The sequence below is a fragment of the Myodes glareolus genome, chromosome 8, assembly GCF_982192425.1.
Source record: "Myodes glareolus chromosome 8, mMyoGla1.1, whole genome shotgun sequence".
In the NCBI taxonomy this organism is placed as follows: Eukaryota; Metazoa; Chordata; class Mammalia; order Rodentia; family Cricetidae; genus Myodes; species Myodes glareolus.
Window position 1 is genome coordinate 8,811,315 of NC_142033.1, and position 18,020 is coordinate 8,829,334.

Genomic DNA, 18,020 nt, shown 5'->3' on the forward strand with positions numbered 1-18,020 from the left:
TAAAGGAAAAAAAATAATAAAAAATAAAGAAAGTATCTCCTGATAAATACTTATGAGCTGTACTTCAAAAGCCAAAATGTTGGCTATTACTGTATCATTGTTTTTCAAAGTGTATAAAGAGGGAATTCATTTTATTATCAACCCGATCAAAAGTAATTAAGAAAATCATATATACTAATATATGGCATTACATATGAATATATTATGCAATTATATAATGATTATATTATGTTGTATTTTATATGATATGTAATTGTAAACACAAATGTAATTATATTTAATTTAAAAGGCTATTCAAGGGAATTTTGATTTAACTCTTAGAAAGCAATAAAAATGCTTTTGTAATTTAATCATTCCTTCAATTAGCTTGTCCAGTGAATCTGCATCTGTGCTCTCTTAAAGCAGAACGCTTCCATTTCTGGAGAAAAATATACAAGTCTATGCATTGATACATGCAAAAACTACGTTTTCCTCAAGGACCAGTCTTTTGAAATATAAGAGAATTCAGAATTCTTGTAAGACATGAACTGCAAAGGTCTGCTCTATGGAGAGAAATGCAAAGAGGAAGTGGCTGCTGGAAGGCGAGTGAGTTGAACAAACACACCAGGATAGAACGAGGCTCTGGGCTCTTCCCTCCACAGTCGTTAGGAAAGAAAGGGTAGAAAACAGAGCAGGAAAAAAATCTGAACTTACAGAACTTCAAGAGTCAAAAAATAATCACGAGGATCTAGGCAAAGTTCTCTTTGCTGGCTGACTCCTTCCTATTCCAGAAGTTAAAAGACAGTACAACAAATGAAAGGGGGTTTTATATCTCTCCAGATATAAACACACACACACACACAACCTTTGTCTCTGTTATCACTGGGAAGTGGTCTATGGCTGGGGTCTAAGTGCTGTTTATCATTGAAAAAGTATCCTTTCCCAACTAGAGAGTACATGGTAAAAAATAAATAGATAGATAGATAGATAGATAGATAGATAGATAGATAGATAGATAGATAGATAGAGTAAGTCCTGGTCTGCTCGTGGACCATCTCACCTTCCTGATGCTCGTGGACCATCTCACCTTCCTGATGCTCGTGGACCATCTCACCTTCCTGATGCTCGTGGACCATCTCACCTTCCTGATGCTCGTGGACCATCTCACCCTTCTGATGCTCGTGGCACCATCTCACTTTGGCTTTGGATGACTCTTGGACTCTATTCTGGACTTCATGTGACCGAGTCTTTGTGTCCATACAATGCCTTTCCTTGCTTAGCAGCGAGTAAGAATGAAAAAGGGGCTGGGCAGTGGTGGCACATGCCTCTAATCCCAGCACTTGGGAGGCAGAGACAGGCAGATCTCTGTGAATTCAAGGCCAGCCTAGGCTAGAAGAACTACTTTCACAACAGGAACCAAAGCTACACACAGAGAAACCCTGTCTCAAAAACCAAAACAAACAAAAATAAAGAAAAAGAATGCAAAAGGGTCAGAGAGAGGCGAATGTCCGAAGATGTCAAGGATTCTGGGACTGTTCCCATAGTGGAAGAGATCCAGCTAGTGGCGGCAAGTACCCTGAGGGCTATTGCAGATGAAATAGGCAACTGGTCTCAGGAGTCAGGGAGACAGAGCTCTCTGCAGAAATTCCCTAGGGGATTTTCTGTGAGTTCTCCTTGGGGATTGGAGGGGAGTGGAGAAGGGGAAGTCTAACCGGTTTTTCTAATGTCTCAGGGGTGGGAGCTTACTTAGCACATTTGTTTGGAACCAGAGTTGATTTTGTAGATACATTAACTACACCTGAGCAGAAAACACCTGAGGCCAAGGGACCATGTTACTTGACCTTTGAACCTTTGTAGTGCACATCTGTGTGGATCCTATCCTCTCTGTATGCAAAGATTTATTTAAATACTCCTCTCTCTGAGAGGCCCTTTAAGGTCTCACCCCAATCTAGAATCACTCAACTCCAACTAGGAAGGAACCTATCATTTATACTGCTCAATCTTCTTGGCCTAAAGCAGGAGTAGAGACGAGTTTTGGTGGCATGAAGAAATAAAATATCTTACAATTTTAGCAATCTGAAAACAAAAGGAGGTTATGAGGAGAAAAAGATAAACAACCCCAGTTCAGAAATTGGTGTGGGTAGCCAGGAGAGTCACACCTAAGAGTCTCATCATACCCCACTGGAGGTGACTTTGACGGCTTCAATTTGGAGGCGTATGGCCAGGGTCTAAGCCCTCTTTGTCATTGATAGACTTGACTGGCAGGCGTGGATCGTCCCTGTCACAATATCTGAGCAGCTAAGTAATGACTGGTGCTACTTGAGTGGAAAATTCCACACACTGTCAATACAGCGGGTGTCAGAAACACATTGCTACTCATCCTAATCAGAGTAATTGTACCCACCGAGCAGCCAGGGGAGAGAGGGAAATGAAGGCTTGTCTATACGCAGCAAGGCAACTTCATTTAACCTGAACAGACCAGACAGCTGATAGCATTCCTCCCTGGCACTCGCCGAGATTCCGGCGTCAAACCACCTCCTCATTTGCAATGTATGACAATTTCCTCACACATCTAAAAAGACACTGCCACAAGTCAATAGACTATAGATTGCACTTGGAAATAGGAGCGTCTTAACTAAAGCCTGCCTGCTTTCCCCAGGAGGCCAAGGGCTGCTCCCCCTCCTTTTAATAATTTGTATGTTTAGGTGTTCGGTCAATTTACTCTACACTTGTAATGTCTTATAGCCAAGGCCATCAATCAGATTCAGTGTGACAAAAATATCCTGCCACGATATTACAGGTTATTAAAGGGATGACGGGACCAGGCTGCATGCATTTACTGGGGCCTTTTTTTTATTCTCATTTCAGAGAAACTGTCATAGGCCTAAACTGGTGATTCGTCTTCTCTCCGTGCTCAACAGGTGGCTGCCAAAAGTGGACTTTGATGAGCTCCCTTCACGCATCTCTTTTATCTTACCAAGCGCTTCCACCCACGTTTCTCTCGCCTCTACCTTTACCTTCAAAACCTGAAAACAGCACAGCTCGTAGACAGAGCTAGTGAAACCCTAGCATGGATTGTTTTTATCCAGGAGCTTGGAAGACAAATGATGCTGGGGAGTATCGCAAGGTACACACGTTTCTATTATTCTCCTACAGTGGAGGCTGTGCGGTCACCCAGACGTTTAGAGGACTCTTACTTCAGGACTACATCTTGAACCATATGCAAAATATATTCATAAATGGAAGCCTATTTTTTTCTATACTTCTAACTCAGAGAGTTTGTATTGATTGCTTGCTGGTTTTTTTGATAAGCAGAATCAACATAGCAAATGTGTTTGACATTACTTTGTTTTTCTGAGTTTAGAGGCAGAAGAATAGCATCAAAAGTGTGTGTCTAAACAGAACACCTCCGTCTCGCAGCCCTGGATAGCTCCTATTTCCTCTCCTTCGCGAGGCTTCCGCACAGCAATGTGACTTCTAGCAGAAAGCCTTGATGTTTTAGCAGAAGGGCTGGGCTTTCTTTCTCTTTCTTACTGTGTTTAATTCAGTTCTTAAACTTCAGCATTACTCACAGAGCTCTGTACACACAACCCATCCAGGGGGCTGACGTTAAGAATCTCTGTCGCTGTCAAACAAATGATCATAATAAAATTTTGAGGGCAAAGCATCGAGTTTAGCCATGAGGACGTCTGGACTCATAATACCACAACCGAGACATGAATCTTGACAAACGGACAGATGGCTAAAAATGAGGACCTGCGCTTAGAGAAAAAAGCTAACATCGCGATGGATGTGCAGGTGTGTGTTTGTGTAGTTTGTGTTTTAGAGAAAAAAGCCAACATCGCGATGGATGTGCAGGTGTGTGTTTGTGTGTTTGTGTTTTAGAAAAAAAGCTAACATTGCGATGGATGTGCAGGTGTGTGTTTGTGTAGTTTGTGTTTTGCTTTGTTGTTGTGTTTGTGCTTGAATGGATGTTTTGCTTTTGTTTTTTTAACTTCAGAAGGAATATTTCAGCCCTGCCTCTTATCTCCAGTGCCAAAAACAGTTGAGCCGCCATATGTTTCCAGGGAAACAAATAGACTATTGTGTGTCTCTTTAAATTATTAGAAAAACAATTGTTCATTTCATCATGCTTTCTCGAGACAGTGTCTCACTTACATAGCTTTGGCTGGCCCAGAACTTATTACTCCAGGATGGCCTGGAATTTAGAGATCTGCCTGCCTCTCCCTCTCAAGTGCTAGGGTTAAAAGCCTGCATCACCACATCCCAGTTCATCCAACATTTAGTAAAACAAATCCACAAGATAGCAATGGCCCTACTATCAGGGCCCTTCTTCAGAGAGCTGGGCTTCCATGTAGAAACGTGTATATATATGTGCCTGTGTAGAATACAGGAATTCAGACATAAGGGTATGAATCCTACTTAGAGAAATGCTCATTTTTTTCCCCTTAAAATGATTGTACTTCATTAGAAATCATGAAGTAGTATTGAGATCATCTACTGTTTCTGAGTTTCAAGTGAGAAGGATCACTTCACAGTTCATCTAAAAGTTTGTGCCCCAGGAAATCCTCCAACACATTCTCGCAATCTGCAGGACCGTGGGACTTCCAGTCTTCTCAGAATGCCCTGCTAAGATAATGAAGTCTAGCAAGGTCCTCTCCTGGGATCTTTTCCCATCTCTCCTGAACACTTTGCTTCTGTTAGAAATACCTAAATGCAAGCAAAAACAAAATCATTCATTTTCATCAGCAACAAAAACAAATTCTAGTCATAGCCTTGAGCAATGATTACTTTATGACCTAATACTCCAACTGCTTGATTTTGCGGACACAAGGAGATGGAGCTAACACAACAATTGGTCAAGATTTTAGGAGAGGAAACTTTATTAAAGTCCTGATCATAAACCAACATCCACAGCAGGTTCTTCTGCAAGATCAGTAGTCTCAGACCCTCACAGAGAATAGGATGCTTCTTCTCTGCTTGGCGAGTTCACTTTCTGAGAGAGAGAGAAAGAGAGAGAGAATAAACACCAATAGAAACCATACCATCTTCTAGCATTTAGGGTTGGCATCACATAATGCCACTTTGCTGTATGACTTTTCCCAGAAAGGCATGAACAAAGGTCTGTTCATCCCAGAGAGAAACCTCACTGTTGACCAAGGAAACATGTATATTCCATGACGGTAATACACACACACACACACACACACACACACACACACACACACACAAAAGTACAGCCTGTTCTTTCGGATATCCCATTTTATTAGTGAACTGTGACACTGGAATTTCCAAACAAATCATTCACCACGTTTACCCTTTGGTTTCAGTCCAGCACCATCCAACAGAAGGACACAATGAGGCACCAGAGCTGTTTTTAATCTCCTTTTCCTTTATTGTTTTGTGTGTGTAGTATATGTGTGTGTACACAGGTGCAGATATGCCCGAGCATCCAAATATTCATGGCACAAGGGGTTGACGTCAGGTGCCTTTCTTACTCTACCTTTTATTTTGAGATAGAGCCTTGACCTGAAGCTGGAGATCAAGATCGTTGATTCGGTCTGGGCAGCAAGCCCCAGGGATGTTCCTGTCTCCAACCTTCCTGTGCTGAGATGACAAGAGCAAACAGCTATACCCAGCTTTTAAAGTTTGTATAGGTGCTGGGGATTTGAACTCAGGTCCCCGTGCAACCACTTTGCAGCAATCACTCTGCTGACTGAGCCATCTCGTAGTCCCTCATTTTGAATTTTCTAGTACCTGTGTCTAAAAAGTGAAAATAAACAGACAGAAACAATTTTAGGGCCTGGAAAGAGCCCAGTGGTAGAGCACTTGTTGCCGTGTGGGTGGCCCTGCTTTCAATTTGCAGTACTACAAGGAATTATTATTATTATTTTAATAGCATAATTTGTATTAAAAACAGTACCCTTCCAGAGTCCAGTTTACATAACAATTATCAATGAAGTTCTACGTTCTTGTTTCCATACTAAGAAATCTGATATGTAATTTAAACTTAGTACATGTCATAGCAAAAATGAAATTCTTGAACAATATTCTGAGCTCACAAAATGTACAGTAAAAGAGACTTTCAGACCATGCTGAGTCAAATAAGTTCAAAGGTTTCAGTGAGTGGTCCTCAGCCTTCCTCACGCTGCAACCCTTTAACACTGTTCCTCGTGTTGTGGACCCCAACCATAAAATGATCTCATTGCTGCTTCACAGCATGATTTTGCTGCTCCTATGAATCATACTGTAAATATCTGACCCTAAAGGGGTCGTGGCCCACAGGTTGAGAACTTCTGGTCTAGAAGCACATTTGGGGGCTTTGGCTCAAACAGGATCTTATAGCACAAGGTGAGGGCAATTTCAAATGGCTGGGAATTGTTGGAGAGATGCATGGAGCAGCCAACCACTCAAGGTAGTTCCCAGCCCAAGAATGATGTATGAAGTTATTAACTATTCAGTACTAGCGTTGAAATTCTAGGATTTGGGTCCCGGAGAGATGGCTCAGCAGTTAAGAGGACTCATTGATCTTTCGGATGACCCGAGTTCAGTTCTCAGTACCCTCATTAGGTGACTTACAAGTGTGTTTATCAAGCTTCAGGGTTCCCATCACCCACGTCTGGCCTCCACGCACCTCTCCTGACACATATACATATATTCACAAAGACAAATGCATAATGACAGTAAAGACACTCTTTTTTAAAAAAGAAAATTTTAATTTTCAAAAATTCAGTGGCTGGGAAGACAACAGACAAGAAAAAAACGAAGAAGGAGAAGGAGGAGAAGAAAAAGAAGAAGAAGAAGAGGAAGAGGAAGGGGAGGAGGAGGAGGAGGAAGAGGAAGAGGAAGAGGAAGAAGAAGAAGAAGAAGAAGAAGAAGAAGAAGAAGAAGAAGAAGAAGAAGAAGAAGAAGAAGAAGAAGAAGAAGAAGAAGAAGAAGAAAGAGGAGGAGGAGGAGGAGGAGGTCCCACCTGCCTGCCTTGGCCCACACTGCAGGGTTTACCCAGCTCTGTTCCCATCAGGTTGACAAGTGCTCCCTGCCCCTCCCGTACACCTCCAGCTAAGGGCTGACTGCCATCCTCTCATGCTGTTGATCTGGACTCCTGTCTCTCCTAATCCAAGACGTGATTAAATTGAATTGCTTTCTAAATCTGTTATGTACTTTATATGTAATGTCCTCACTATTGGGTTTGACTATAACTGCAGTAAGATACACTAATTGATTCGTTTAATTTTATTTTCCATTCTTTGAGTTGAAGCCTTTGGGACTTGCTATGCAAAGTAATACGTAAATGGGGACTTGGCTGCAAGAGCTCTGAGCAGTTTTTTTTTAGCAGGACTCAAGCATTGCTTGGAACTACTTAAGAGAGTGACTTCAAGGAAATTGGCCTCCGCATGTACATCTATGTGATTAAATCCTGTGTGTACAGAAGTACGTGTAGAAATGCACTCAAGATCAATTCATATTAATTGATGATGTATATCAAAACATGATTGTACTTCTCCCGTGGTTTGTCTGCCCCTTGTGCTAAGTATAAAGTAGAATGAGGTTTTACATTTTACATAACTTTCCATAAAAGGAATAAAACAGAGACAAGTTACTAGAAAGACATCCATCATCAGCAACTGTGTGGGATGGGGATGCAGCAAAGCCCTCACTCAGCACATGCCTGGCCCTGGGTTTGGTCCCCAACATGCAGTTTTTTTAATAACATTTTACAAAGTAATAATTTTTAAAAGACCAACAATCATCCATCCATTGATTGATTGGGCCAACAAACCCAGCTCCTGCTTCGAAGTAGGACTAACTAAGCTAATATTACAGCACCTATTTTGAAGTAGACTAACTTGGTTAATATTTCAGCACCTACTTTGAAACAGACTAACTTAGTTAATATTCCGGTACCTACTTTGAAGTAGACTAACTTAGTTAATATTCCAGTACCTACTTTGAAGTAGACTTAGTTAATATTCCAGTACCAACTTTGAAGTAGACTAACTTAGTTAATATTCCAGCACCTACTTTGAAGAAGACTAACTTAGTTAATACTACTCCATTCATTTCTTAATGTGGAATAGATGCTGTCTTTAATATTTAACTGGATTTTTCCCTTAGGGGTTCAGTTTGAATCTTTCAGAAATGGGCTGGAAAGATGGCTCCTTTCCCAGAGGATCTGAGTTCCCTTCCCAGCACCCACATGGCAGCTCACAACCACCTGTAAGTCTAGTTCCAAGAAATCTGATAGCTTGTGATGCACGGAGTTCATACAGGCAAAACACTCATATGCTTACAATAAAAATTAATAAATCTTTAAAAAAATTGAAGAAAAGAAACTCCATAGCACTCCGTCCTCAAAAGTGAGCAGCTTACTTTCCATGAGATCATTTGGAAAACAGAAAGGATGACCATCAGAAGTACTGGCTGTTCTTCCAGAGTGCCTGGTTTGTGTCCCTCTCACAAGGTAGCTGGCAACCATCTGTAACTTCAGTTTCAGATAATCTGACTCCCTCTTCTGAACTCAGCAGGCACCAGGCACACATGTGCTGTGCAGGCACATATTCGTGCAAAACACCCCAACATAAAATAGTAATAATAATTTTAAGAGAAACATTCTGATAATGTGGATGATTAAAAAAAAAAACTTCCTTGTATTTGAAGTTTAAAATTTAAGTACCAAAAGTTGATTCCTTTTATTTTGAAGAGTTTAAATTTTATGTGCCAAAGGTTGATATCAACAGGCAATGCTTTAAAAATTAAGAGAGAAAAAAGATACCTTTTAAATCCAAAGAAATGTGGTTTTCTATTTTTGTCATTGAAAACCCCTGTTACAACAGATGTGTGCATGATTGTACGAGATGGAAGCCAGAACAATCACTCTGGTCTTGATCTTCAACTTCTTCCTTCAAAACGGTTGCCATCTTCCTGGGTTCAGGGGCGATCATAGATTCCACAGCGTGAACGTAATCTCCCAGGGCTTGCCACTGTTTCTTCCTAGAGTGTGGCCCACACAATAACAGCACTGACAATTTCACTGCTCACCACAGTTAATATATTTCAGTATGATCAAACCATGGTTTACAGGAAATTGCTATACTATTGATGTCATGGATGAGGAAATCAGTACATGAGAAAGTCAAGCCCCAGAAAGCTGACAAAATGAGAAGCCGGGAATGGAGCTTGTTTGTCTCTTGAGATAACATTAACACTGTGGATGCTGTGTCTGAGCTTTCTCGGTGGAGAAGATGCCTGAAGACAGCCCAGTAGCCTGAGCAGTCAACAAGGGCTTCCTTGAGCTGAAATTCCATTGAGGATGTGAGACGAGCTTCTAAACATGCTATGTGAGCAGCTTCAGAATTTGACTTAGATTTTAAAAGCAAAGACATCCATGTTGGCCACCTGGGGCTGCCAGAACAAAACAGTATAGACAGGTGACTTCTTGGAAACATAATGTCTCGGTTTCAAAGATTGGCAAGCTTCAGACTCAGGTCAAAACTCTAACCTTGACTTGATGACCTGTGAGTTCCTGCATTCTTATATAGACTTTGTAGAGAGCTGGGGGGGGGGACAGGAATGTTTATATTGTCCTATCTTTCTCTATATAAATACACACCTGTGCACGCGCACACACACATACTCCCCTTAGTCACTGTTCTATTGCTGTGAAGAGACACCATGACCAAGGCAACTCTTATAAAAGAAAGCGTTTAATTGGGATCTTGCTTATAGTTTCAGAGGTTTAATCCATTATCATCACGGTGGGGAGCATGGCAACATGTATGGGGCTAACACAGTTGCTGAGAACTACATCCTGATCCACAGGCCAAGAGAAAAGAGAACAAAGCCAAGCTTGTGAATCCTCAAAGCCTACACTTCTCTTGAAGGCCACACATACCTTAACAAGACCATGCCTCCTAATCCCTCTAAACATATCAAAGATTTACATTCCTTGGTGAATAAGCATTCAAATCCATGCACCGATAGAGACCACTCTTATTCAAACCACCTCACTTTATTTACATGAATTACGATCCTATCAGATTGAGGTCCAACACTCATCCTCTCATTTAACTTAAAGTCTTGTCTCTAAACACATCACTATTGCTAGTTAGTGATGAATTCGACACATGAATTCTGGAGGGGACAGTTAAGTCTTCAGCAACACGCAAAGCTAACATATAACCTCTGTCTCAAATGAAGCCACTAAAGCTTCTCATGTACTTTTTTTTTCAACAAGAATCAAGAGCAAAATAATAATAATAATGTGAAAACTTTCAGGTTCCCTACATTCTGAAAGGAGTTAGACTTAACTAGCAGCTTTGTGTGTGGAGAGCATGAAAGCCATGCTTCCACATCCATGTTCCCACTTTAAGCTACAGGAGGGAAGACAAGCAATTCACAAAGGTTCCAAGGACATTAGAGAGGATTCCAGGACAGACCCTGGAAAGGGAGAACATTAAGGAGGCATTTCCCCTGAGGTATGCCATGTCTACTACCAAGCTCATAGAAGAGAGAAGCAAAAATTTAAATTTACAAAAATTAAATAAATGGCCCCAGGAATTTTGTAGGCCTAAACACTGGAGCCTGACTCTCAGGAGATGGGTAGAAAGACGATGGCTAAATTCAATTATAGACAAGAGTAAGCAGAAAGGGGCTCCCTGGGAGAGGGCTGCACCCACCGAAGAGACCCGCCCTACATAGTATACACAGAGAAGCAGGCCTATAGAAGTTCTGGAAGCTGCAATAAGAGGGCTCAGTGCAAAACCTTGGGGAACTCACCAAAAGTCCCATGAGAAGTAACACAGGGAAACCAGTATGCCCACCATGGCGAGAGTAATCCAGTGTAACCAGTGTGTCTGCCATGTTGAGAACCATCCAGTGTAACCAGTGTGCCCACCATGGCGAGAGCCATCCATCATAACCAGTGTGCCTACCATGTAGAGAGCCATCCAGTGTAACCAGTATGCCTACCATGTTGAGAGCCATCCAGTGTAACCAATGTGCCCGCCATGGCGAGAGCTATCCAGTGTAACCAGTGTGAGCACATCAAGAGTCATCCAGTGTAATCAGTGCATCTGCCATATTGAGAGCCATTCAACTTAACCAGTGTGACCACATCAAGAGCCATCCAGTGTAACCAGTGCGCCCGCCATGTCGAGAGCCATTCAGTGTCTGACTCCAGGAGCTGTCTCCTGTGCTCTTGACTCACTTTTTACTCCTGTGATAAAACACCACAATCAGGAAACTGAAAATGTAAGAAAGCATTTAACTGAGCTTCCTGCATTAGAGTCCATGATGGCAGAGCCAAGGCACGGTGGACGGAATACCATGGTGCCTTTCTAGGCAGAAGATGTGATTTCCCAAAGATTGCTAGAGCTATTGATAAATACATCAGCACCTTCTTCTAGCTACGCAAAGACAGCTCTGTGATCACAATAGATTGGAAGCTATCTCAAATCTCTCCCTGTTCCTTGCCCTGGATCCACCACCATGTAACTTCGAGTGCCTCTTTCAAACTCTGACTTCATATAGCTGTTTTGGCTTCACTGAGTCAATAGGACATTAACAAATGCTACCAAACAGAAATTTTATAATCACTTGTGCAATGGGCTTATCCTTTCTCTCTCCGTGTCCTTAGAATTTTGCACCACCACTTGTCTGAGCCCAGCTTTGTTGGTCCATTTTCCATTGTTGAGACATGGTACCTAGACAAATTAACGAGTAAAGAAGAATGTAGCACGAATAATAAAAACCCAGAGACAGAAACTGAGGTTCAACCTGAAGGTCAGAAAAGCAAAACAGTCAGCCACTGGCTCTTACCTCTGCCTCAGTCTGAAATGGTGATCCTGCCTCCAGGAATCTTGGAATGAGACTATCTGAGAGCTGTCTCCTCTCATTTTAAATTCTTCTCTAGGGCTGGGATTAAAGGTGTGTAACACTGCCACATGGTTACTGTGGCAAACTAGTGTGGCCACTGGGATTAAAGGTGTCACCACTACCTGGTCTGTATGGTTTATCAGTGTGACTGTTTTACTCTCTGATCTTCAGGTAAGCTTTATTTATTAAAATACAAACGAAATAACCCTACAGAAGAAGGACTGGTGTTTTTTTTTTGTATTTTGTATTTTGCTTGTTTTTTTTTTATTTATGGCTACAGAGATTTCAGTCTCTGCTTCCTTAGCCCCTGCTTCAAGCCTGTGACAAGACAGCACACTGGGGTAGAGCTGCATTTCAGAGGAAAGTATTATAAACTCCAGGGTATCCAAGTAGCAAAAGAAAGAGAAAGGGTCATGGTTACAGTATCATATTCAAGAGCGTGTCCAGGGACCTAACTTTTCTCCCCTGAGCTTCCCCTCCTAATCAACATCCAGAAAGACCCATTGAGAGCCTATCTCCCAGTAATTCCACAGACTGCCAACCAAGCCTTTGGCACATGAGAATTTGGGGAACACTTCATATCCAAATGATTCTATCCCTGGCTCCAAAAGACTCACACTCATCTCCACATGCAAAGAGCATTTGGTCCATCTCCAAGGATTCCCAAGCCATTCTAGAACATTGACAAGCTCAAGTCTGATGTGGAATTCTCTTCTGCATGCTGTGAATGTGTTTTATTACCATTAGTTAATAAAGAATCTGCTTCAGCTTATGGCAGGGCAGAATAAAGCCAGGTAAGAAATCTGAACAGAGAAATAGAGAGAGAGTAGGTGGAGTCAGGGAGACACCATTTAGCTGCCAAAGGAGAAAGATGCCAGAACCTTACCAGTAGGCCACAGCCTCATGACGATATGCAGATTAATAGAAATGGATTAATTTAAGACAAAAGAGTTAGTTAATAAAACGCCTGAGCTAATAGGCCAAGCAGTGTTGTAATTGATATAGTTTCTGAGCGATTACTTGGGTTTGGGTAGCCAGGAAATGAACCAGAAGTCTCTGTTTACAAAAATCTTTTTATAGAAAAGGTGAACCCTTAAGAGTGAGCCACCACACAAACCAAACTTCTAGGATTACAACACACATTCTATTCAAGATGGAAAAATTTTAAAAATAAGAAGAATGAACCAAACCCGAGCAAGACCAAAAATACTGACTTGTGTAATCCATGTCTGATACCTGGGGGTACATGGTAGTGAGGCATGAACCCTGAATGGCTTGGGGAGCTCTGATTCATGTAGCCTTGCTGCCTAAAGCTCAGAAGGCTTCTCATTTGTTGAGTCTGACTCCCATCTGCATCTTTTCTCAGACCATTTAATGTTTCTGACCTTACTATTTCTAGGATCGCCACTGCAGCTGCAGCTTCCCTCTGGTAGCTTCTCATGTTGCCTTGTCAGTGATAATTTGTACAGATGCTAATCTTTGCTCACCGTGACTGCATTCCTACATTGTCCTTTGAAATTTTGGTGGATGCCTCAGTTGCTTCTGAACTCTTACATTCTATGTGCCTACGAAACCAGAATTGTGTGAATGCCACCAAGGTCTACTGCCAACAAGAACCGTACCCAAATCCATGAGAACCACAACTATAGAAGTCTGATTACCTGGAAAGCTGAACACAGGGAAAGAAACTGGAAAAACAATTCCCCAAGCATCTCTGCTTGAACTGGGCACCCTGGGACTCTCTGAGCAAGGCAAAGTGTTTGAATTGAGTCCCTGTCTTTATACCTTTGGGTACATGATTTTGGGGATCTTGGTAATTTCTTAGATGTCTTCAAGGTATTCTTCCTGTTGCTTGGTTCAGAGTACTTAGCTTCCTTTTAGTGGCACTAATGCCTTCAGCAATGATATCATCCTTGGTTGTAACTTTAAATGTCCTTTTCTGACAAAGACCTAACACTTTACAAATCTTTCTGCACCGCCCTGTTAGTCTGACCAAAGGCAGCTGGAACTGTCCATGTTACTTTCTGAACATCGTGCAGTCTCCAAATTTCTTCCAAACAATTGTTCATCAGTCATACTCATTGTCCAATAAAGCCTCAAAAATGTCAAGTTATTTTCCAAAAAACAACACAATGGGGTTGAGTCCGATTCCTAATAAAGCTCCTCAGCCTGTCTAAGCCTGCATGAATTTAGCCGTTATTGTCCACATTCATCCTAGCATTCTAGTTTTCCAGAATCACCGGTTAAGCTCTGCTCACAACACTCTGAACTTTATAACCAGTTTCTCCAAAAGTTTTCAAATTCATCCCACAAAGCAATTCCCGACATCTTACAACAAGATTGCAAGATCTGGTCTCTGAAACGATTAGACTTGTTGGTATCAATGTCCTGTGTTAGTCAGCCTCCTCTCATTATGACAAGACACCTGCTATAAACCAACATGAAAGTTGGAAAGACTAGTCTGAATTTATGGTTGCACAAGTTTCAGTTCCTGGTCAATTGGCCCTAGCACGTAGGCTTATGATGAAGCTGAACGTTTCCAGCGGGGTCATGGGAAGAAACATAGTTGTTCGCCTCATGGTAGCTAGGAATGAGGGAGGGGCACTAGGGTTCCTACATCCCCTTCGCAGGCGTGCCTCTGAGTATTCTCACTTCTTTCCACTAGGCCCTACCCTCTAACATCTCTTCTATCCTCAATAGTGCCCTGGGCTGTTGGACAGTCCACCCTAATGGAGAATGCTCCATATTTAAACTGTAGCATCATGCCAGTCTGCAATATAACAAAAATCAGGTTGCTAGGCCATCCCTGTCAAAACACCGTCAATCAGTCAGTCCGAATGCAAAACATAATTGTTGGCCAACAACTTAACCACACAAGTGGTGTGAACCCCATCATACCATAGACAGTGTGAACACCATCATACCACAGACAGTGTGAACCCCATCGTGCCACAGACACAGTGTGAACCCCATCATACCACAGACACAGTATGAACTCCATCGTAACCAGAAAAACTTTCAATCTGAGCCTGATGAACACTTCTAAACCACAGAGTTCTGAGTCAAATAAACATTCTTGTCCAAGCTACCGAGCTCTGTCCAGACTTCTAGTTTGTGGCACAGAAGAAGCAAACACATAACTTCCTTAAGCAAACCTTCAAAGGATTTCTGCATGAAGATGATAGTTATAACTGATTAATGTGTTGGAGAAGATAAAATTATTTAAGTTCCACAAATCCTGACATTCAAAAACAACATGTGTTAAGACCCAGGTGGTTCAAATCTAAGGAGATCCTTGAGGTTCAAATATTCCTCTGAAAATCATCAGGGCCAGACCTCACAGCAGCACACAGTTGCTCATCCGTTCCCACACGTTACCTCCAACCTTCTGAGAATGTCGACGGCTTAGGCTTGGCTCTACGCTCTTACTACAGTTCTAGTTTAAAATGTGGTCTTAATTTCATTAAGGCATCCATGATATATTATGATAAAAAAAATAACCACACAAAGTACGGATTGTTTCTTCTCAAAAGCTAGATTCTCAGCTGAGCATCTGAGTAGACCACTCACCTAGCTTGGAAACTGCTTGCTGAACTGTTTTGACCACATTGCTGAGAAGTTGCCTCTATTGTATAGGACCGTGGGAACTGTTTTGTATATTTGGTCAATTGCAAGTTATCTGGAATAAAAAAAATATCAAGAGCAGATTACAGAGCAAATTTATGGTCTCCTAATTTAGCAAAACTGCTAAAGCAAAGGCAGTTCTATGAATTACAACCACAAGTTGAGGCTGGTTTGTGATCCCATAGACACGTTTGTTTTTCCAGCTGAACAGCAAACAAGGCTCTCCCATCTCCGCCCATGAAGAGCTGGACTAAGAAACAAGCAGAATATTAAACACCCTCTTCTACGCATCCCCAGGGAGCCTTCTGCTAATATTATACATTGCAACAACATTGCTGGAATGGTTTATTAATGACGTCGAAACAGACTGAATGCTACATCTAATGATAATAACAATAAAGGTTATTTATATGCTGCCTAGCCGCCAGCTAGCATTAGAGGCATTACAAATATACCCTTAAAACACGGGCAACACAAAATAAAAACAGGACAAACGGCCTTCGAATATGAGAAAGAATAAGAATGATGTGTCCCAGGAAAACCGAACTGCAGACCACTGCTCGATGCCCAAGACAACACCACCCCAACACACCACACACACACACACACACACACACACACACACACACACACACATTTACATACTCTCTTTTCCTTTCAGATTTTGAAAGATATCCATAAGTATGTCAAGCCATCATTTCAAGTAAAAAGGAAATTCTGACTCTAAAAACAGAGTCTCTATTCCCAAACTAAGAACCAGTGCCATTTGGCATTTCCAGGGCGCCATAAGGAACTTCCTCCCAATTCTCTGTTCTGGAAAGAGAAGAATGGCATAGGAGGAGAAACCCAAACCGCAGGTTAGTAATACCTGCCTGTTTGTTCACGCAAATTCTAGCCAGAGGCTAAACACACAATAATATCTTCTTGGTGCCTCACCCTTTTACATAGGAGGTCAAATATGACTAAAAAAGTATGTTCCTGGCTAAATAACTTAGAGTAAAAACACTAGAATACTCTGCACTATTCAGGCAGAGACTTCATGGGAACACAAACTTCATGATTTATGCCCAGCTAAAGGTCAGCTTCCAAGTTGGAAACTTGTCTTTCTATTCCTGGGCACTCTGCCCTTGCTCACCCTTGCCCAAGACAACACCCCCAACACACACACACACACACACATGCACGCACACACAGAGATGCACACATGTGCATGCTAAAGTCGTTTAAACAACTAAACTAAAACATGCTAAACACAACTAAAGTCGTTTCTACAAGAAGTTGCATTTTATTTGGGGGTGACTTTTATAAGTGATTCCTAAACATAGAGATTTCCGTTTTCATATGAAACACCCTGATCTATGAGCGGAGTGATGGATGGCGAAACGCGGGTCTAGATGAACTGGGGCAGAGACGATTACTTTAAATAAAGCAGATGTGCAGAAAAGTCAGACAGGGTTACTGCAGGGACTGTGGGGGAAGTGACAATAAAAGGCTTCCCAGCAGAGTGCTTCCTCCTTACAAGACTTCCTCTCTCTTCCCCAAATGTCCTCAAGACACTTGTCTGAGGGAGTCAGTTTTTGTCTTGAGAAATGCTTGAACATACTTGAAGGTGGGTATGAGTGTATAAGTGTACAGAAAGGTATGTTAAGGCAGACTTTATATGTGACATAAAATATGATTTCATATGAGCCCAAAATAAAGCATCGCTTTCTCCCTTCTCCCTCCTTTCCTCTCCCTCTCTCTCTCTCTCTCTCTCTCTCTCTGTGTGTGTGTGTGTGTGTGTGTGTGTGTGTGTGATGGTACTAACTAGTTGTCAATTTGACAGGATCTAGAGTTGCCTAGGAAACAAACCTGGGAGCATGTCAGTGATGGATTGTTCAGATTAGGTCATTTAGGGTGGGAAGACCCACCCTAGTGTGAGAAACTCCATCTGAAGGACCAGGGTGGAAGAAGAGAGAGCACACGCATCTGCATTCAGCCCTGTTTCCTGACTGCAGGTGCCATGTGACCAGACGCTGCCACCGTGGACTGAACCCGTGAAGCATGGGTCACAATAAACCCAATAAACCCACCCTTCCATAAGGTGTCCAGTGCCACATCCACAAGGGAAGGAGGGGATCTCGTTTGAACAGTCAAATATCTGAGATCTTCAGGGCGTTTATCCACAGACTGCACTGGAAATCATGTGGTTACGTACAGAAACCAATGATGGAGGAAGGGGGTGGTAATGACCCCCCTTTTCTATCTTCAGCGTGTCAGCACCAAGAGAGTCCCTAATGGTGAGTTATTGCCTACCCCTGAAGCCATCAGTGCCCAGATTGTGGCGTACTTTCACATATATATTGTAGCATTGTCTCTGAAAAGAGTAATAAAAGTTTAATTTGAAAAAGGTCTTATTTTGTTTTATAACAGTTGACTTGTTTGTCTGCTTAGAATCATAAACATTTGAAGAACAGAAATTAAATATCATTAGACTCTGAACCCTGAGACCCTAGAATAATACCTGAACTATAGCAGGCATTTAATAAATGTCTGGTAAATGA

General features: G+C 41.9%; 1 long non-coding RNA gene across 1 annotated transcript in view; it reads right to left on the reverse strand.

Moving 5' to 3' along the window:
* Window positions 1-4,869: 4,869 nt before the first annotated feature.
* The window catches only part of LOC125396285 (uncharacterized), a 125,082-nt gene continuing 111,931 nt past the window's right edge, over window positions 4,870-18,020 (reverse strand). Inside the window, exon 4 of the long non-coding RNA XR_015002626.2 lies at window positions 4,870-4,975. This is a non-coding gene — a long non-coding RNA (uncharacterized LOC125396285). The remainder of the gene's footprint in view (window positions 4,976-18,020) is intronic.